Source organism: Sciurus vulgaris (genome assembly GCF_902686455.1).
Source record: "Sciurus vulgaris genome assembly, chromosome: 3".
Taxonomy (NCBI): Eukaryota; Metazoa; Chordata; class Mammalia; order Rodentia; family Sciuridae; genus Sciurus; species Sciurus vulgaris.
The window spans coordinates 122,231,065-122,253,293 of NC_136463.1; the positions used below are offsets into that span (position 1 = coordinate 122,231,065).

Sequence of the window (22,229 nt, forward strand, 5' to 3'; positions counted from 1 at the left end):
AATTGAAAAATGTCTAAAAAGGGCATTTTAAGATAGAAAACTTGGTGAGAACCAGATGATAAAACACCGTGTAAGCCATGAAAATAACTTGAACTTTGTCCAACATTCCCAACAGTTAGATACTGTGAAAGAATTTGAGCTGAAGAATGAGAGGATTTAGTTTGTCTTCTAGAAGTGGTATAATGATCACAGGCTGCTGGGTGGATAGAGAGGTCCAAATAGATCAAAATCACTCTAAAAGCCCCAAAGAAAGACATTCAGGAACAAAACGAAGACAAAGGGATGGGGGTGGGGTAAAATAGGATTGGAGGAGAAGAAGGGGGAAAATGGAAGATGACTATTCACTCGTGTGGCTTGGTGGAAATAGTATCTTTTTCTAAGACTGGGAAAGAAATCACTTAAGTTGCTTTCAATAACAAATAACAGAAAACTCAACTAAAAAGACATAAATCAAACTGGACTTTATCCTCTGGGGTAACCACAAGTGTGCAAGTCAGAGAAGCCTGGGATTGGTTGATTCAACCCTGACTACCAGGACCTGGGTTCCGTTTCTTTCGCACCTTCCATCATTTCACTCTCCACACTTGTCATAGACAGCATGGTCTGTGTCCTGGGTCCATGCAGACACATCGACCTGGGTGATGGTGGCATGAAAGGAGGATGTTCTCAGATAAAGTAAGTCATTCCTAGAATCGCTCAGCAGCCCTCCTCTCAAGCCTCCCTGCCAGAATAGGGTCAAAAGTCCTGCCAAACCCAATCAGTGACAGAGGAAAATGAGGCCCTTACGAGACCAAGGCCTCCACCAACTCTGCTGAGGCCTGGGGCTGATGTCTGCCTTTCCTCAAGGACAAGGTAAACTGAAACAAAATCCCATCACCAAGAAAGGGTCAGGACAGAATGGGGGCTGGGCAGGAAGTGACCTGGGCTGCTGCAGGGAGGTCACAGTCAGGCTGTGGAGGCCAGGTGCATGGGGAGGGCAGAGAAAAACTCTCCAACTGAGATGGTGAGTAAAGTTTCCCAAGTACAAATATCCCAAATGATCCATGTTTGGGAGACTAGGAGGATAAAGAAGACATCTTGCATTACTTTTATTTATAACAATAAAAATTTCAGTCCCCTAACCTGATATTCACCCTGCATCTCTAGCCCTGAATACTTAGCAGACATCTGAGTGATAGATATTCATTCACCTCATTTCAATTGTTAAGATGTCCCTAACTCCAGACTATATTTCTCTATAAATGTTGTGAACTCTTCCTCTTTCAAACAAGTTCCATTCAATCCCTCTTCACGGGGGACAGGTAAACAAATCAGACCTGAGACTTTGCCTTTACCTCAAAACCAGTCTCAAAGGAAACTTTTCTAAAAAGGGGGCATTTGGAAAGTTCTGCACCACCAGACATATTAGTAGGAAGGAGTCTCAGCAGACATAGGCACTTCTGGGTGCTTAAGTCCTCATACCCACCGTGGAAGTCTCCATTCTCTGCACCCTCATCACATTCTGGAGGTCTGTGTCTATCCACTTAAAAATATTTCTAATGTTTCCTGAAACCCAAGATTGTTCTGGGTTTAACACTCGTCTGCTTCAATTATTTTTCAGCTTTATTATCACTAAATGAGCTAAAACCTCACAGTGAGCCTAATCAATCTGTGTTTTATTCAAATAAGTCTGGTTAAATTGGATGGTTTTAATAAAGAAATGCATGCTACAGGACATGCCCTTTTAGTTCATGAAGTAAAAGAACAAAAGTATTTCTGTCAATTCACTACTGCATCAAAAATTGCATTAGGAGCACCAGGTCCTTTGCTGGAATTTGTATTTTGTTAACCAGAGCACTTAATAAGCAAGTTATATGTAGAAAATTCCCTCATTTCTCAGACACACAATTTAATTGATAGCTTAAAAAACTGACCCTTCCTGGCTAAAGACCAAAAGACCAGAAGCCTTTGCTGTCTCTCAATTATCATCCTCAACCTTGAAATTTATCCACAAGGAATTTAGTAAAGCCCCTTTGATGTAACAGAAAGGTCAACTTCATTGTCACTGTTTTTCTAATGTGCTATTTGTTGAACAAATCCTTTTTATTTCCCCTCTTAAAAAGTTGAAGTTGGAAGGCACTAATGTGATAAACTGTTGACTTTCATCCTGGTCACCCAATCCACAAAGTCAGACTGATCAAAGCCTAAGCTATTTCCTACCTTGCTTTAATCTCCCTGCCTCCATGGAAGATGGAAGGTAAACAGTCAAACAGAGCTTCAATTACCAATATCAAGATAAAAAAAAAAAAGAGAAGGCTTTCCTTTTCTGCCTTTGAAAATTACATATGGATTGATGTAAAATAAATTTCAGAGCCTGAGGTACTTGCTGACTTTCTTGTTTCAAACAATAGGTTCTGAACAAGAGCAAATAAAACAGTTGACTGGGAGGAGAGGTGCCCTGGCTGCAGGGTGGTCTCGATGGGCGCCATGACAGCATGGGGAGGCCTGAACAGCTTTCCACTGTCAAACTCAGCTCTTCTTTGTTCCTTGATTATTTAGATTAAGATCCTATTGGCAAACAGTTACTTATATTTTCCCAAGAATCTGTGTAGAAAGTATATGATTGAGAGAATTAGGAGAGCAAAATTATAAGTAAAGATAGAAACACTGATATTATTTCACTCCAGAACAGAAACCTAAACGAAGCATATTCTAGAATTCTATGACACTAATGCTCCCTTTTGAAATTTTTAATTAGGAGAATTTTTTAAAAGCCATGAAACTACTTTCTTTTGCATGTGGGGCTGCTCCCTTTTTGCCCTGTTTAGAATCGTCGCATTTTTTTTTTTTTTTTTTTTTTTTGGCAGAACTACCCTTTATTTGCCTGAATTTACTAAAATAATTGGTTATTTTGTACCTGCTTTTAAAAAAAAATCCCCCACAAAACCATTTCTTCTCTGTTCTGTGGCATTAATCAGGATATTCCTTCAAGCCTTAGAATCCATCCTGAGGTCTTTGGCTAAGATAGGTTGCGCCCACTCCCTGTGCAAGCAGGGGTCTCTGGGGCTGGCATTCTCATTCTTTCAGTAAACTATAGCATCCATCAATTTAAATTCCAAACGTGTAGATCCACCATGATCAGCATTATAGAAAACTAACTCTCCAACATTTTCTCCCAAGAGTAACCTTAAATTATCAGGGATAGAGATATTTATAATGCCAGAAGAAAAAGTGATTTGAGGGTAAGTGGAGGGCAATTGATCTATCCATGTATTCACTTCGTGGGCCATGTATTCACATTGTAATGATCTGGTTCCTCCTAGAACTGCCTTCACTAAATTGTGTTTTAATATTTGTCCTTGGCTTTTATTGGAGTTCATTTAATAACTGGTTGTATGAAATATGCTTCAGCATTTAGATAGTACTTATTATATAATTTACTCTCCCCTCTCCATGTGAAATTTATTCCAGAATCTAACATCAAACATAACTTCAAAAATGATATGGTTATTATTTTTATTTTATATAAGTATGTAACTAACTTGTTGCATGTCTTATTACACTGGCTGTCAGGAAGCTCATTGCAAATCTAAAAAAAGAAAGACCTCCAGCTATTAGTGACAGTAGTAACTCTCATGACTAACTTATCTGATTCTTTTATAATTTTGATCTGTTTTTCCATTTCTTTTTTATTTGCCTTATGATTATGTCTTCTGTTTTATGTTCATGAAATCTTTGTTGCAAACAGATGGCATGTAAGTAAATTCAACAACTAAAATATTCTTATTTTGGTGTAATAATTTTCTGATTTTAAAATCTATGAATAGTTTATAAAGAAATTGCAATATAGGGTTTATAAAGAAATTGCAATTAGGTATTTTACCTTTTTCTCTGAAAAACAGAAATGAGCATGATGTATTATACTAGACATTAAAAAGCAATGAGGAAAAATGAAGATTGAGGAAAAATTAGCTAGACTGAATGTTTTTCAGAGGCCATGAAATGGAGGATAGGTTTGGTAATTTTTTTCACATCTCTTTAAATATGTGATCATTATAGCACAGAGTTATACTTAGATTGCCTGTTTCTTGACTCCTCATTTGGCTGTTGGCCTCTTCAAAATATGACCCATGATTTAGTCATGCTCAGTAGATAGCATAATATCTGACCCATCATAGGTCTCCAACAAGTATTTTGAATGCAAAATGATTTTTCACATATTTAGAAGCATTCCTCTCTTAAGAAATATTTCAAAGGACTGGGATGGAACTCAGTCTGGTAGAGCACTTTCCTAGAATGCAAGAGACCCTGGGTTTAATCCCCAGTACAGGAAAAAAAAAGAAAAAAGAAAAGAAAAGAAAAAGAAAAAATCATTTCAAGGTGCTTTCCAATTTGATGATTTCAATGAGTGTACTTTGATCTTACATTGCCATAGATACCATTTCCTTAATATGGCTATTTTGGCAGTCCCTGATTTTGAAACCATTTCATTTGTGGGCAGGAAATTATCAAACTAAAAGAAGTCTACATCCAAGCATTTGTCTTCTTGTTGATAAAATTTTACCAAAATCAACTCTGAAAAACAGTCACCTTTCCAACTGAAGAAAACTAACAATCAATTTGGAATATTTTTCTTTCCTTTCATTCTTTTTTTTTATACTAACTTTTGCTAAAAATTATTGTCCAGAAAATAAATATAAATAGAGTTTGGAAAATGTTTCAAGCCAAATTATTAAACGTGATTTTGAGTTTTGAGAAGTCATGCTTTCTAGGACATCCTAAGCAGCTTTTTATGGTTTTATTTCTTTGCTTGGTGCATGTTCTTATTGAGCTATTAAAAAATGAGGGGAAAAGTTTAAAGTAAATGTTAAAGGGCAAGCTAATTGCTTTGTGAAATCTGAAATGTGTTCAAGACCCACAGAAGGTTGTTAGTTTTAACCAAATTTTCACCTGACTTCAATAAAAGTTCTATTAATACAACATAGTGCTGAAAATAGTACCTGACATGAATCTGTTCTCTGTAGACATTTGTTGAATCAATATAAAAAGTTCATGCTGAGTGAAAGCTAGCATTTCACTATCAGCTCATATATTGCAGTACAATTAAAATTTTCTCATCATTTTCTTTTATGGCTATACAATCATTGGGACAGGAAGACCAGGAGGAAAATCATGGACTATAACAACCAGTTTCCAGACAGACAGTTCTCAGCATCTTTGTATGATGCCTCTTAAAATTCGTAAACTCAAGATTATTTCTTCCTATGTTCAACAGCTTTCTCTTACCCTTAAATTAAGTGTTTAGGAAATCTGCCACCTAAAGCCCCTTCCTCACAACCCTCCCCCTGGTCCTCCTCCTCAATGCAGCAAACTCTGAGCAAAACATAAAGACATACAAATGTAATTAAGTCCCAACCTAAAAAGAAAGTACTGTAAACACTAAAATTATTATCTTCAACTCAGCATCTAGCCCACCTAGCCATGAATCTTTGAAACGGTAAAATTACCTCTTAGTACCTACAGGCCCTCTGAAAGCAACTTGGTCTGATGCTATTTGAACTCATATTTTCAGCCTCACAAGGGAGGTTGCTATTGAGGAACCAGAGGGAATCTGTTGGTCCTTGTCTTTGTGCCTAGGGAAGGGCAATTGTCTGAATGAGACCTTAGAAGTGATGAAGAGCTTAAATCCACAGCTTTTGTGTTGTAGGCTAGGGGCTCTAAGTTCATTTAGCTTTGAGAGGCAGAGTTCAGAGAAGTTGTTTACAGAAAGGAGACTCTCTCTGGACCCGTGTTTAGAAACCATACATGAAAAACTACTTCAAAAGAGTCACTCGCTGATTCTAGCTTTTATTTCTTGTGCTATGGGAGTCCTGTTAAGGAAGTCTGGTCCTAGACCAACAAGATGAAGATTTGGACCTACTTTTTCTTCTATAATCTGCAGGGTCTCTGGTCTGATTCCGAGGTCCTTAATCCATTTTGAGTTTAGTTTCGTGCATGGTGAGAGATATGGGTTTAGTTTCATTCTGTTGCATATGGATTTCCAATTCTCCCAGCACCATTTGTTGAAGAGGCTATCTTTTCTCCATTGCATATTTTTGGCCCCTTTGTCTAGTATGAGAAAATTGTATTTATTTGGGTTTGTGTCCGTGTCCTCTATTCTGTACCATTGATCTACCTTTCTATTTTGGTACCAATACCATGCCGTTTTTGTTACTATTGCTTTGTAGTAGAGTTGAAGATCTGGTATTGCAATACCCCCTGTTTCACTCTTCCTGCTAAGGATTGCTTTAGCTATTCTGGGTTTCTTATTCTTCCAGATGAATTTCATAATTGCCTGCTCTATTTCTGTAAGGTACACAATTGGGATTTTAATTGGAATTGCATTGAATTTGTATAGCACTTTAGGTAGTATGGCCATTTTGACAATATTAATTCTTCCTATCCAAGAACATGGAAGATCTTTCCATCTTCTAAGGTGTTCTTTAATTTCTTTCTTTAGTGTTGTATAGTTCTCATTGTAGAGGTCTTTCACCTCTTTTGTGAGATTGATTCCCAAGTATTTTATTTTTTTCGAGGCTATTGTGAATGGGGTAGTTTTCCTAATTTCTCTTTCTGAAGATTCATCACTTATGTATAAAAATGCGTTGGATTTATGGGCATTGATCTTGTAACCTGCTACTTTACTGAAATCACTTATGAGTTCTAAGAGTTTTCTGGTGGAATTTCCAGGTTCCTCTAAATATATAATCATGTCATCAGCGAACAGGGATAGTTTGAGTTCTTCTTTTCCAATTCGTATCCCTTTAATTTCTTTGGTTTGTCTAATTGCTCTGGCCAGAGTCTCAAGAACGATGTTGAATAGAAGTGGTGAAAGAGGGCATCCCTGCCTTGTTCCAGTTTTTAGGGGGAATGCTTTCAGCTTTTCACCATTTAGAATGATATTAGCCATGGGCTTAGCATAAATGGCCTTTACAATATTAAGGAATGTTCCTACTATCCCTATTTGTTCTAGTGTTTTGAGCATGAAGGGGTGCTGTATTTTATCAAATGCTTTTTCTGCGTCTATTGAAATAATCATGTGATTCTTGACTTTAAGTCTATTAATATGGTGAATTACGTTTATTGATTTCCTGATGTTGAACCAACCTTGCATCCCTGGGATGAAACCCACTTGAATCAACCACTGGGATAGATTCAAACTAAAAAGCTTTCTCTCAGCAAAGGAAACTATCAGCAATGCGAAGAAAGAGCCTACAGAGTGGGAGAATATCTTTGCCAATCATACTTCAGATAGAGCACTAATCTCCAGAATCTATAAAGAACTCAAAAAACTCTACTCCAAGAATTCAAACAGTCCAGTCAACAAATGGGCTAAAGAAATGAATAGACACTTCACAGAAGAAGATCTACAAGCAATCAACAAACATATGGAAAAATGTTCAACATCTCTAGTAATAAGAGAAATGCAAATCAAAACCACCCTAAGGTTCCATCTCACCCCAATTAGAATGGCGATTATCAAGAATACGAGCAACAACAGGTGTTGGCGAGGATGTGGGGAGAAAGGTACACTCATACACTGCTGGTGGGGCTGCAAATTAGTGCAGCCGCTATGGAAAGCAGTGTGGAGATTCCTTAGAAAACTTGGAATGGAACCACCATTTGACCCAGCTATCCCACTCCTTGGCCTATACCCAAAGGACTTAAAATCTGCATACTACAGAAATACAGCCACATCAATGTTCATAGCTGCTCAATTCACAATAGCCAGACTGTGGAACCAACCTAGATGCCCTTCAATTGATGAGTGGATAAAGAAACTGTGGTATATATATACTATGGAATATTACTCAGCCATAAAGAATGATAAAATTATGACATTTGCAGGCAAATGGATGAAATTGGAGAATATCATGCTAAGTGAGATAAGCCAATCTCAAAAAGCCAAAGGACGAATGATATCGCTAATAAGTGGAGGTTGACACATAATGGGGGGGAGGGAAGGGTTAGAGTTAGGGTTAGGGAGGGGGGCAAGTATAGAGGAAGGAACTACTGTATAGAGGGTAAAGAGGGGTGGGAGGGGTGGGGGGAAGGGAAAAAAATAACAGAATGAATCAAACAACATTGCTCTATGTAAATTTATGATTACACAAATGGTATGCCTTTACGCCATGTACAAACAGAGAAACAACATGTATCCCATTTGTTTACAATAAAAAAAAAAATAAAAAAATAAAAAAAAATAAAAAAAAAAAAGAACAATAATGAAAGCAAAAAAAAAAAAAAAAAAAAAAAAAAAAAAAAAAAAAAAAAGAGTCACTCGCTGAATATATCCACTGAAGGTTGTTTCTATGAGACAGAGTGACAGGTGGAACAGTCAATCAAACATGTAAATAATGAGTTGATATGTTGGCTATTTGACAAAACCTGCTCATGCTTCCATTGCAAGAACAATCTATTGGCTGGACATGTACAGACTCTCAAATACTCTCCTGCAAACATCAGGGCCTGAAGACATAATAACTTCAGGACAATGGTGAAAGCAAAAAAAGCTGATAAATATTGGTCCTAAATTAAAGAACACATCAACAAGAAAAATCACCCATCTTGTTTGTCATACCTTTCAATGAAGAAGGAAAATCACAGTAGATATGGAAGATGGAAGAGAAAACATGAGCCTTAGATTTAAATAATTCATTTCCCCCAGACTACACTTAAAAGATAAAGGTCTTATTTTTGGATAAAATAAGAAACATGAGTCATATTGATGATGTTTTTATCCATTTCACTTACACTTTACTAAAATTTGACTAAATTCCTTAGATTAAAAAAAAAATAGTGCATCTGCTTTCCATGTAATTTCCTTAAAGAACAGAAATGTTTTCATGTGCTAGATGAACTACCTAAATGTCATGCCATAATACAAAATGACAATACATAACCTAGGGTAATTCAGCATGGCAGCATTTGGGGGAAAAAGAATTTAAGTATTTTAGGTTCACTTACCAAACAAGCAATTGTCGCATAGAATTAGTAACAGCAAATTCATTAAAAATCACATGATCCTTGTGCATCCTAACTCCAAATACCAGCTTTAACAGAATTTTCTTGGGAAGAAACCACTATAGATCAGCCAACTATAATCTCATGTTTAAGACAGAGTAGAATTTCCTAAGTACTCCAAGAAATGTCCCAACACACGTTTGATAGCAGAAGTAAAAATCAGTCTTTTTTCTCTGTACTTATTTATAGGTGTGCCATCAGTACAGCAGGAATATATTGTAGGCCAGTAGCCCTCAAATGCATACACATATTGGTGTAGAAATTTGCACTGAAGTCATCACAGTAGATTCAGGCTTCACTTAAAGTGTGCAATCTAGGGCCCAGAACATGTGCATAGTATGTGCTTAACATGATTGCCAGGTTGGGGCAACCACTGAGTTTACAAGGAATGAAAATCAATTCTCAGTTTCTAAACAGAAGTGGTGGAGCCTAGTTGAGGGAGAAAAGGTAGAAGAGAGGGGCTGGAGTCAGTGCCTTCCAGGCCTCCACAGAGGCTGTCAAACTCATATGACTATTTTCATTTTCAGCATTTTAAAAAATATAAATATTGAATGCACATGATATCAAATGCTCATTTTAATAAAGAATTCAAACAACAAAGAGGCATAGAGAACAAAAAGAAATCCCTTTGCACTGACTGTAATACAGTTCCACTCCTTTCTCCAGAGGTAATTAATGCCTGTTAGTTATTTTCTAAGTGTTTTATTTGGGGGCTATGCCTAAATATTTTAACTTAATATTACTGAGTGTTTTAATGATTATTTTAATGGGACTCATCATAATTTAAAAATTCATTACACTTATCATATTCCCATTATATTCTATATCCCTATTAAAGCCCTATTAGAACTATTTTATCAGTAACTCTTGAAATACACTAATACATTGGCACTGGTTAGGATATTGCATCTAATCTAAAAAACAAAAAGGACAAGTCCTCTTTTTTTTTTTTTTTTTTTTTGGCACTAGGGGTTGAATCCTGGGGATCTTTACCAATGAGCCACACCCCCAAACTATTTTATTTTATTTTTTAAATAAAATAGGTTCTCACTACATCACTGAAGTTAAGTTCCTAAGGCTGGCCTCAAACTTGTGATCCTCCTACTTCAGCCTCCCCAGTTGCCAGAATTACAGGCATGTGCCACCATACTGTTCTCAAGTCCTACCTAATACTTAAAATTCTGTGGTTGCCAACCAGTAGTTGCTACATTTTTATAATCTGAAGACTAAAAAATAGTAATAACAAAAATTTACAATGAACTTAGCAACATTTTTAAATGAATCAAAAATTTTGATACCTACATGTTTGAGACATTAGGCTATAAATAATGACTGACATACAGATAGATTGTGAGATCATCTGAGGAAATAAATCAACTACTGTTAGCCCATAACTACCCACCCACAACACACACCCCAAGGCTGGGATGCAACAGCATGAGACTATAGAAACTCTCCCTGAGCTGGGAAATTCACTCAGAGTAAATCATGAAAAACTTGCAGTGAAGCATTTGTTCTAAATGGGTCATCATTTAATTTTTAGATATTTATGTGTTTTGAAGAGCAAATAGAGTTTCTCTTCCAAAATAGCTCAATTATGTTTTGATTGCAACATCAGATTTTCCAAGGATCTTGAATCTCAAATACTGTAATCATGTATACGTAAGTTGATAATTGCTTTACAAAAATAAAAACTGCCGCTGTGGTGGTGGTTATCATGTGGGCATATGTGGTGTTTTCTATAGTCCTTGAGATTTCACAATAGGCTTAGTGCTGTTGTTTTTGGAAAATACATTTGTTAGATTCTGGATGATTAAGGTATCTTCATCTTCCAGGCAAGAAAGAGGAGAAACTCTATAGGTAGGGGCTGTGTGTAGCTGCTCACCCATCTTTTGACCTTTAGCAGATGTTTTTGCTCTGCACACTAGACTTCAGTGGCTTCCTGAGCAAAGGCCTTATAATGAGAGAACTTTCTGCCCATCCTTCCAAACCCTCCCGAGGAATGCATACTCCATTTATAAAGTGCTCTTAGTGATGCAGCCATGATTGTGTCGCACCACACATATCACCATCCCACTGAGTAGAGGCAGTTCTAGGGTACACATTTAGCCCATGAAAGGACTGTGTTTTACTCTAATGCAGGTATACCTCTTCGGTCCTCTTGTATTTATTATCACTTTTTCCAGAGGAAAATGTACTGCAAGGAGTATGCACACACATTTGCCCTGATATGTGACTCTTCTCAAAATTTCTCCCCCTACCTTCAACACTGAAAGAGAAAAGTGAACTAACTTGTTGGTATTTAGGAGGCAAGACTGAGAAGGTTTTAATAGAGGAAACAGATGGTCTCCTTAAGGGACCATAGCTGAAGTTACTATTGCGCTGTGTTTAGTGAACATAGGTAGAACCGGGTACCTCTTAATGTAACTTAATTCTAACAGGGATCACTCTAGCCATCTGTGTTCTGCAAAGCACGTCGTTGTTTGCTAGCTAGAGTTTAAGTAGCATCCAGCTAAGCTTACTAAGCCTCCTAGGTCCCACTTTTTGCCACACACAAAGAAAACGCTCAGACCCAGAGTCAGCTTATCAGATAACTTTTAATAGAGTTCCAGAAAACTCCACATATTCCCCAAGGTCGTCAATTGTAATCTTGGCAGAAAAATAGTTTCTTCTCCTTAGATCTGCCCAGTTAAATGTGCATTGTCCTCTCAGTAAGAAATCAGGCAAAAATAATAACACAAGACAAAAGCATGAGGCTGCAGCTCACTCACCTACTCTCAGGGAGGAACGGGCTGGCTATCTAAACATCAGAGAAGCTCAGTGCAACCAGAATGCAGTTCACGCAGGTGATACATTGCTGTTGAGGTAGAAAGATGTAAGAGCCTTTAGGACCCTTTGCAAACAGAAGGTTCGAGATCTCAATTATTAGAAAAATAATAGCATTCATCCAAGCACTGAAATAAGTATAAAATTGCATTCATAATTGTAGTGAAAATTGTTTAAGCCTTCTCTTATGAACCTATTTCTTGGGTATCTGATATTCAGATGTGGTTCTTCTGTGAGACCTTTAGTCTATGGGCTACAGCTGTCTTTATTTTGCAAATAAAAGGACTTTAACCATTTGCCTATTTTTTCCATGGCATTTCTAAACTGACTTCTCTCACAACTTAGCCAAGGTGTGGAGAACACTTTCACAACTGCAGGTTTAACTCTCCAATGCTTAGGAAGGCCCACTGAGGAAACCGTGCCCACTATGGAAGTAACAAGTATACATTTTCCTTTCACACCTAAGTACTCATCAGTAAAAACCTAGGGTGAGAGAAAAGTTCTGTGTTTCACAGGAAAATACATACTGTGCCTGTACTGGGCCTATTGCTTGCCAGACTACAACTTTAGCAAGACTCATTAATCTTAGAATAAGGAAATCCTCCTTCAGTGTGGGGGATTTCAGTGTTATCCATGAAGGGCAAAGGGGGAACTCTCTGTGAATCCCAGCTCCCAGGTCCCTCCCTTCCACGAGAGCTGCCACAGGTTTCTGGTCATGCCTCTCTCAGGTCAATGTGACTGCTAGCATCCACACCAGATGGACCTGAGTTTGGGGAACCACTTAAATAAGGAAGAAGATCATTTTCCAGGCACACATCAGGTCAAGAAGTTACCCTTTGAATAAAGATATTGCTGCTTCAGCTATAGATAGGGCATGTGCTTAAGCTGTTGGTTTTACTTTGCTGTTTTTCAGTGCTCGTGATATATGTGTACAGATGCTGGCCTATTGTCACATCCATTGTCCCTAGTGACAGATGCCATATCCATTTATAAAAAGATTGATCTAAACAAAATGTCCACAGAAAATAAAAAAGCAAAAAAACAAAAGCAAACCAACTGCCTATAGATAGTTCAGCCTCAATTCTCATCAAAACTGACTGGATCCAGAGAGCCTATGTCAAAATCAGAAGTCATGTTCAAATTCCATGAATGACAGGGCATAATTTACCATGAAAGTATTTGCAAACTATATTGAGCACCTAAGAAATCCAGGTGGGAAGCTGTGGACTCAGTCAATATTCAAACTTTGCAAAACTCCTGGCACATATGCCTTATAATAATCTTATTCTAAGAATTAACTTCTGTCATCTAAAAGGACAGAGACCTAAAGCTACAGCTCAAAAGTCTGACAGCCAAACATGAACAAAAGCTACCACATTGTTCTGTTTGCTTGTTATAAAGGTAATTCTTGTTTACCAAAATCATTTATGAAACAACCCACTTAATCTAGGCTGAAGTACTCTAAGTAGCTGTAAACATTTGTATTCCTCAAAAGTATCATGAAATTATATTAAAATTTGTAAAGACTCATGGCATACCAGATATTTGGAATTTCTTGTTTAGAAATACTTCAGGACCTCACATGTGACTTACATGTCAAAGGAAAATGGAAATATTCAGCTTAAAAATCAGGAAAAATAAGCCACATTATTTTCAGGGCCCAGGCTATATTCCTCATCTTCCCAATATCCCCTATTTGATGAACAGAAATGTTGACCGTCATATTTTTCAGTCAGAAAAAGGGAATTTTTCTCTTGACTATCAATATTTTGAATGCCACATTCAAAATAAAAATGCATTTAATCACTAAGACACACATACACAGGCATGCATGCACACAATTAGGGTTTTTCCTATATGCCTGGATATCTCCATCACTTTACCTTATTACCTGATTTATCCTTGTCTAAAAAAGGATACAAGTTCCTCCATAGCCTCATCTCCTGATAATGTATTGTAATATAGGAAATATTAAACATAATTTTGCTGAATAAAACAAAGGCTATTACAGGCAAGGAATTGAGAAACTGATTATGGGATCTAATTGTGCTCCTGGCTTTATCTCACCAATTCATGTATGAATATGTTGAGATACACTGAGTCCCTACTGTGTGCAAGGCCTATGCTAAATTATAATGTATAAGACAGCTTGCTTCCAATATTAAGTCATGAAAGAACATTTGTTGGAAATCTCACTTCCTGACCTCTTTGTGCCTGTTACAGAAATGTGGTAGATGATAGAATATATATCAATTCTGAATAGCTTTTTAGTTGTGAATTTCAGAACCAAACAAACACCTTTCTGAGTTTCCTAATTCTTGTCCCATATACTAAAATCATATAAACTTATTCATTCCATGCCTATTATTTTTCCTAAACTGGACTATCAATATTCTGAATACCTAATTTAATAGTAAAAAATACATTTAATTGTACACCAAAACATGCATGCAGACACTGTTAAGAATTTTTCCTTTGTGCTTTAATGTCTCCATTACTATACTGTCTGAATTTTATGGGTTTCAAAAAGGATTCCAGTTTCCCTCTATATATTAGGTTTTCTGTCTTTTTGCAATTGCTACATTACCAAGATTTAGCATGGGTATAGGGGCTACAGAGCAAAGTTGAGAGGAATTTCTGTTTACCCTGTGTCAGTCAAATCTTGTCTTCCCTTATTTCCCCTCACCCTGAGTAGTACCACCCTCCTTATCCCTAACCCTAAACCTAACCCTAACCCTAACACTAACCCCTCCTACCTCCCCCCATATGTCCGCATCCGCTTATCAGTGAGATCATTCGTCCTTTAGTTTTTTGAGATTGGCTTGTCTCACTTAGCATGATATCCTCCAATTTCATACATTTGCCTGCGAATGCCATAATTTTGTCATTCCTCATGGCGGAGTAATATTCCATTGTATATATATGCCACAGTTTCTTTATCCATTCATCAACTGAAGGGCATCTGGGTTGGTTCCACAATCTGGCTATAGTGAATTGAGCAGCTATGAACATTGATGTGGCTGTATCTCTGTAGTACGCTGATTTCAAGTCCCCTGGGTATAGGCCAAGGAGTGGGATAGCTGGGTCAAATGGTGGTTCCATTCCAAGCTTTCTGACGAATCTCCATACTGCTTTCCAGAGTGGCTGCACTAGTTTGCAACCCCACCAGCAATGTATGAGTGTACCTTTTTCCCCACATCCTCGCCAACACCTATTGTTACTTATGTTCTTGATAATCGCCATTCTAATTGGGGTGAGATAAAATCTTAGGGTAGTTTTGATTTGCATTTCTCTTATTACTAGAGATGTTGAACATTTTTTCATATGTTTGTTGATTGCTTGTACATCTTCTGTGAAGTGTCTGTTCATTTCCTTAGCCCATTTGTTGATTGGATTATTTGTATTCGTGGTGTAGAGTTTTTTGAGTTCTTTATAGATTCGAGATATTAGCACGCTATCTGAAGTATGAGTGGCAAAGATATTCTCCCACTCTGTAGGCTCTCTCTTCACATTACTGATAGTTTCCTTTGCTGAGAGAAAGCTTTTTAGTTTGAATCTATCCCAGTTGTTGATTCTAGCTTTTATTTCTTGGGCTATGGGAGTCCTGTTAAGGAAGTCTGCTCCTAAGCCAACAAGTTGAAGGTTTGGACCTACTTTTTCTTCTATAAGATGCAGGGTCTCTGGTCTGATTCCAAGGTCCTTGATCCATTTTGAGTTGAGTTTTGTGCAGGGTGAGAGATAGGGGTTTAATTTCATTCTGTTGCATATGGTTTTCCAGTTTTCCCAGCACCATTTGTTGAACAGGCTATCTTTTCTCCATTGCATATTTTTGGCCCCTTTGTCTAGTATGAGAAAATTGTATTTATTTGGGTTTGTGTCCATGTCCTCTATTCTGTACTATTGATCTACCTGTCTATTTTGGTACCAATACCATGCTGTTTTTGTTACTATTGCTTTGTAGTAGAGATGAAGATCTGGTATTGTGATACCCCCTGCTTCGCTCTTTCTACTGAGGATTGCTTTAGCTATTCTGGGTTTCTTATTCTTCCAGATGAATTTCATAATTGCTTGCTCTATTTCTGTAAGGTACATCATTGGGATTTTAATTGGAATTGCATTGAATCTATATAGCACTTTTGGTAGTATGGCCATTTTGACAATATTAATTCTTCCTATCCATGAACATGGGAGATCTTTCCATCTTCTAAGGTTTTCTTTAATTTCTTTCTTTAGTGTATTGTAGTTCTCATTGTAGAGGTCTTTCACCTCTTTTGTGAGATTGATTCCCAAGTATTTTATTTTTTTTGATGCTATTGTGTATGGGGTAGTTTTCCTAATTTCTCTTTCTGAAGATTCATCACTTATGTATAAAAATGCATTGGATTTATGAGCATTGATCTTGTAATCTGCTACTTTACTGAATTCACTTATGAGTTCCTCTAAATATATAATCATGTCATCAGTGAACAGGGATAGTTTGAGTTCCTCTTTTCCAATTCGTATCCCTTTAATTTCTTTGGTTTGTCTAATTGCTCTGGCTAGAGTCTCAAGAACAATGTTGAATAGAAGTGCTGAAAGAGGGCATCCCTACCTTGTTCCAGTTTTTAGGGGGAATGCTTTCAGTTTTTCACCATTTAGAATGATATTGGCCATGGGCTTAGCATAGATGGCCTTCACAATGTTAAGGAATGATCCCACTACCTCAATTTTTTCTAGTGTTTTGAGCATGAAGGGATGCTGTATTTTATCGAATGCTTTTTCTGCATCTATTGAAATAATCATGTGATTCTTAACTTTTAGTCTGTTGATATGATGAATGACATTTATTGATTTCCGGATGTTGAACCAACCTTGCATCCCTGGGATAAAACCCACTTGATTGTGGTGCACTATCTTTTTAATATATTTTTGTATGCGATTTGCTAAAATTTTGTTGAGAATTTTTGCCTCGATGTTCATTAAGGATATTGGTCTGAAATTTTCTTTCCTCAATGTATCTCTGTCTGGTTTAGGTATCAGGGTGATATTGGCTTCATAGAATGAGTTTGGGAGGGTTCCCTCCTCTTCTATTTTATGGAATACTTTGAGAAGTATTGGAATGAGCTCTTCTTTAAAGGTTTTGTAGAACTCGGCTGAGAACCCATCTGGTCCAGGACTTTTCTTTGTTGGTAGGCTTTTGATAACCTCTTCTATTTCATTGCTTGAAATTGATTTATTTAAGTTGTGTATGTCCTCCTCGTTCAGTTTAGGTAATTCATATGTCTCTAGAAACTTGTTGATGTCTTCGAGGTTTTCTGTTTTGTTGTAGTATAGATTTTCAAAATAGCTTCTAATTATGTTTTGTATTTCAATCGTGTCTGTTGTGATATTTCCTTGTTCATTCCGAATTTTAGTAATTTGAGTTTTCTCCCTCTTTCTCTTTGTTAGCATGGCTAAGGGTTTATCAATTTTGTTTAGTTTTTCAAAGAACCAACTATTTATTTTGTTAATTTTTCCGATTGTTTCTTTTGTTTCAATTTCGTTGATTTCGGCTCTGATTTTAACTATTTTCTGTCTTCTACTACTTTTGGTGTTGGTCTGTTCTTCTTTTTCTAGGGCTTTGAGCTGTAATGTTAAGTCGTTTATTCGGTACTTACTTCTTTAATAACTTTGTCACTTAGGTTTTGGAGGTCATAACAAAGAATTATGTCCCATAGAGATGTTCAGCTGTCTCTTTCAAAGAAGGGAAAAAATAAATATCACTGACAACACAGCAAAACTAAGACATTAAGATTATAATAATACTCTGGAGAAAAGAGGACTTGGCCTGACAATGTTACAGCAATACAAGACCCAGGAATGTAGTGTAGAACTCCCTTTCCATGGTCTCATACATAATCAAGAATTCATGATGTGGATTTGGGCACACATTCTTTCCTGAGGGTTTGCTGACAACTCAACTTTGAGTTGAGGACTTGGCAGAAGAGAGTGGGAAAAGCTCTGATTTCCAGTATTTGCTTATGACTCTGTAGTAAATATCTGCAGGAAACCATCCATGAATGGTGTAAGATCAGGCAAAGTTGGAGCCATTAGACAGGAAAGCCTAGTCTCAGGAACTCACAGTCGGACATCCACTGTTACAGAGTGCCTGAGTCATGTGGTATCCTGTGCTAGCTCACTGCTCAGGTTCAAGCACAAGCACTGGAGATGGGAGTGATCTGCTAAAGCCAAACAGCCTGCTTACCCCCACCCTACCTTGTTTTTCCTCCAGGTAGCTTCTACCCATCCCTTTTGATCTGTACTGCTATAAATAAAGCAAGCACAGCCTTCTTCCTTTGTTAGACCAGACCCTGCTCTAGGCTCAACCAGGCACATCCCTGCTTTTAAGATATTCTCACCTTTGTCTTATTTTCTGATATATAAATCTCATAGCTTTTATTTCACAGCCAGCCCATCCCTCCAATAGGAGCCCTTTCCTTCATCGATGCAGGACATGAGTGAGAAATATCCTCGCATAATTTCAAGATACTATGATGTCCCCAATGTGAAGTTGGAAAGACATGTGCACTCCCAGCTCTGTCTGGACCATGCAGTGGATTCTAGCACACAAGTTGGATTCTGCAGAGCTGTCCAGCTGCAGGGCTTCCTGGAGTTCAGCTCAGGTCTCTGTTGAATTATGTCTGGCAGTGAGCTTCTCCGTTTGCCTTTTCCATCTCCCCTCACCTCAGAATCTGGTTTTTTTTCCTAGGAACAGGCCCCAGTAAACTTCCTGCATGGGACTACCAGAGTCTCAGTCTTCCCAGGGATACCACTTATGACAAAGAGAAATGGAAAGCACAGTTCATTGTCACGGAAATTAAGAGAGTGCAAGTCCCCAGTTCTCTCTCCTAAAATCATTAACTAATGAGATCAACTATTGCCTCCACCTGGTTTCCTAATAAGTCACATGGTAAACCTTGATGAGTTACTAAGTGAGCAACTCAGAAGTGCTTTGTTTGTTTCCATTGGTCTCTATTCAAGTCCTTTACCCCAGACCACACACAGACCAGGATCAAATGTGGCCAGAGCTGACATTAAAAATCATGATGCAATTTTTTTTGTTGCCACAAAAAGTACTGTAGCAAAACTCGGGAGATTAAATCTCATATCCAAACATTATTACTATCCTATTTATCCTATTATGTCACTAAAATTTACGCATAGCTAACCTTGTAAATTCACAAAATAAATGAATTTCTTACCCACAAACAGCACTGGGAAAATTCCTCTTTTGCCACCAGAAGCTAAAAAGAAAGGACAATTATTAACGAAATGTAATATAATAATGTAGTAGAGAAACAATAATTTTTAGGCCTGGTAAAATTGTAAACTAGATTAAAATGTGGGTGACAAATGTTGAGTCTAGGCTATTTCCCCAGAAAAACACAACAATTTATATAGTCAATTTTCAATTATCTGCCCAAGGAGAAATAGTAATAATGGCAATTATCCAAAAGAGTAGATAATGAACAAATTCATTTCTATATGACTTTGAAATATTGTTTTGTATTCTAAAACCAACATTTGAACGTGGATGTACTTTATATTCTACAAAGTTATAAAGCTTCCAACTTAAATACTGAAATTATACCTTAGAAATCAGACTGTAAAAAGTGGCTATATTTTTCATCCTGTCTCATAAAATACATTCCTGCTTTCTATATTATTACTGTGAATAGATGTCATTATTTTTTAGGTTAATGTTAAGTTTATCCTAAGGCAGATAAAATTTGAGTCTATATGTTTGCTAGTTACTATTTTCCTGGCATTGATGATAACTAATTATTTTGGTTTAAAGAACCTTTCTTACCTACCCTTATGTGGCAAAATCTAATATTTTTTAGATGCGTTTTAAAAAATTCAAACAGAATGAGTATTCAAGACCTAAGGGACAGCTAAATAAAACTCAAGATATTTAAAGTGTAATATCTACCCATGAAAAATTAAGGTAGCTAAATTCACATTTTCTACACTAATTTTTGTTTGGTTTTGTATTGTTTTGTGTTTTGTTTTTGGTTTAGTTATTTTCACTCAGTAAATGCTATGATAAAAATAACAGCATCTAAAAAAAAAGTAGTAAATAAATAAATAATAAAAAACAAGGTAACCAAAAATAACAGTATCCGGCCTAGGGTTCAACTATGCTTTCATTCAATAAGTTCTCATTTCCTTCTTCATTCAAGGAACAAAGTGTATATTATATACTTTTTAATAATGTTTATATTTTATTCTACTCTTTTTTGCATAGAAAATTTTACAAAAGCAGGGAAATTATTTAAAGTATGCTGTAGTAAAAATATTACTGTTATTTCCACAAACTCAACATTCAATACCTGTTTAATTTCTTAAAAGCAACTTCCATGGAAATTACTTTATCAACATTAAGCAAATAACGTATTAAGAACTACAGAGGGGCTGAGGCTGGGGCTCAGCGGCAGAGTGCCTGCCTACACATGTGAGGCACTGGGTTCCATCCTTAGCACTGCATACAAAAATAAACAAATAAAATAAAGGCATGTTGTCTATCTACAACTTCAAAAGAAATTAAAAAAAAAGAACTATAGGATTTAAACATTTTTAAAGGGAGAGAACAAGGGCTCATGCAGACCTAAAATTAACTGCATCTTCTCTTGTGTGCTCTTAGTTACATGGAACATTCCCATTACTTTCTTTTTTTTTTTTTTTTTTTCAGTACTGGGGATTGAACTCAGGGATGCTCTACCAATGAATCATATCCCAAGCCCTTTTTACTTTTTTTATTTTTTTCATTCGAGCCAGGGTCTTTCTAAGTTGTCCAGGCTGGTCTTGGAACTTGCAACCCTCTGCCTCAGCATCCTAGGTTGCTGATATGATAGGTGTAGACTGCCACATTCACTGGAATAATACATTTTTAAAATGAAGTAAAATTGTTCCACATATTGTAGTGCTTTTGGTTGTTTGCTTTGGGACTTCTTGGCTTTGGTGTTTGACTTGATGAGTATTTGATGCTGGATAAAATTTGATTTGCTACTGTTAGATGGACACTAAGGCACTGGAAAGGTGAGGTAGTGAGTAGGCAGCTGAGCAGACCTAGGCTCCAACACTGGTCCTCAACACCTTTGCACAAGAGATTTGTGCAGTCAACACCATTGATTTCCCAAGCATGGTTTTCTCTTTACTAAAGTATAGATCATGTAAAAACTAAAAGGATTTTGGTGATGATGATAACAAATGTAAATAAATTAGTGCAAAGTAGGAATTCAGCAAATATTAGCAATTGTTACCATATTACAACAACTAACATTTATTCTTACAAAGCAGCTAACACTTTTGCATACCTTGTGCAAGTGCCATGCCAAGCACTTTGTATAGACAGATCATTTAACCTTCAAAATGACTTCATGACTCAGACACTGTTGTTATCACTCTTTTGCATATGGGGACCTAGAAAGGATAAGTCACAATCAGTGTCTGAGTTGATATTTAAATGCAATTCACACATAGCCATCACAAAGCATAGCCTTTCATATAAGAAATCAGCAAATGTATCCAATAGAACCCCAAACACCACCCTAAATAAAGTCCTGTGATCAGAGCAATAACTCTCCTCTCTCTCTTTTTTTCTTCTTCTATTCTTTTCTTTTCTATTTTTCTTTTTTCTTTTTTTTTTTTTTTTGTACTAGGAGAATTGAACCCAGGGGCACTTTACCACTAAGCTGCATCCCCAGCCCTTTTGTTTGTTTGTTTGTTTGTTTGTTTGTTTGTTTTAAAGACGGGGTCTCTCTAAGTTGCTTAGGGTCTTGCTAATTTGCCCAGGCTGGTCTAAATTGTGATCCTCCTCCCTCCTCCCTCACACTTCTGAGTCACTGGGATTACAGACGTGTGCTGTGCCTGGCTCCCAGAGTACTAGTTCACATGAGGGACCATCATGTTTCACCCAAATTCACCTAGCATTCCTTCCAAAATATGAATTGTGAGAACAGAACATTACGGCTCCATTATGAAGCCTTATATACATCTTGAGACCAAAATATCAGCTCAACACAAGTTATCTTCTACTTGGCCTCCAACCTACTATTTAAGGAGGTCCTGTAGCTTCAGCCATTCTTAAAGTGGTCATTAATGAAAGTGAAAGATCATAAGTGGAAGGGAAAGTACTCATGCCTACAACCCCAGCTCTGCCGAAGATGAGCTGGGTGTCCTTGTTGAGGGGCACTGGCCCTCTGAACCCATTTTCATCACCTGGAAGTGAAGACATTGTACTAGACCACAGATAAAAACTGGCCATCATGGGCTAACCCTGACCCTTGTGTGGTCTTTGGTTCCAACTGGCTTTGAATTGTTTCCTAAATTCTAAAATGTAA

At 37.0% G+C, this 22,229-nt stretch overlaps 1 protein-coding gene and 1 long non-coding RNA gene across 27 annotated transcripts in view; both read left to right on the forward strand.

Annotated features, from left to right (window-relative positions):
* The window catches only part of B3GALT1 (beta-1,3-galactosyltransferase 1), a 644,122-nt gene that overhangs the window by 579,131 nt on the left and 42,762 nt on the right, over window positions 1-22,229 (forward strand). The window lies entirely within an intron of this gene.
* LOC306656561 overlaps window positions 15,095-22,229 on the forward strand; it is a 269,197-nt gene continuing 262,062 nt past the window's right edge. The window contains exon 1 of the long non-coding RNA XR_013762566.1: window positions 15,095-15,293. This is a non-coding gene — a long non-coding RNA (uncharacterized lncRNA). The remainder of the gene's footprint in view (window positions 15,294-22,229) is intronic.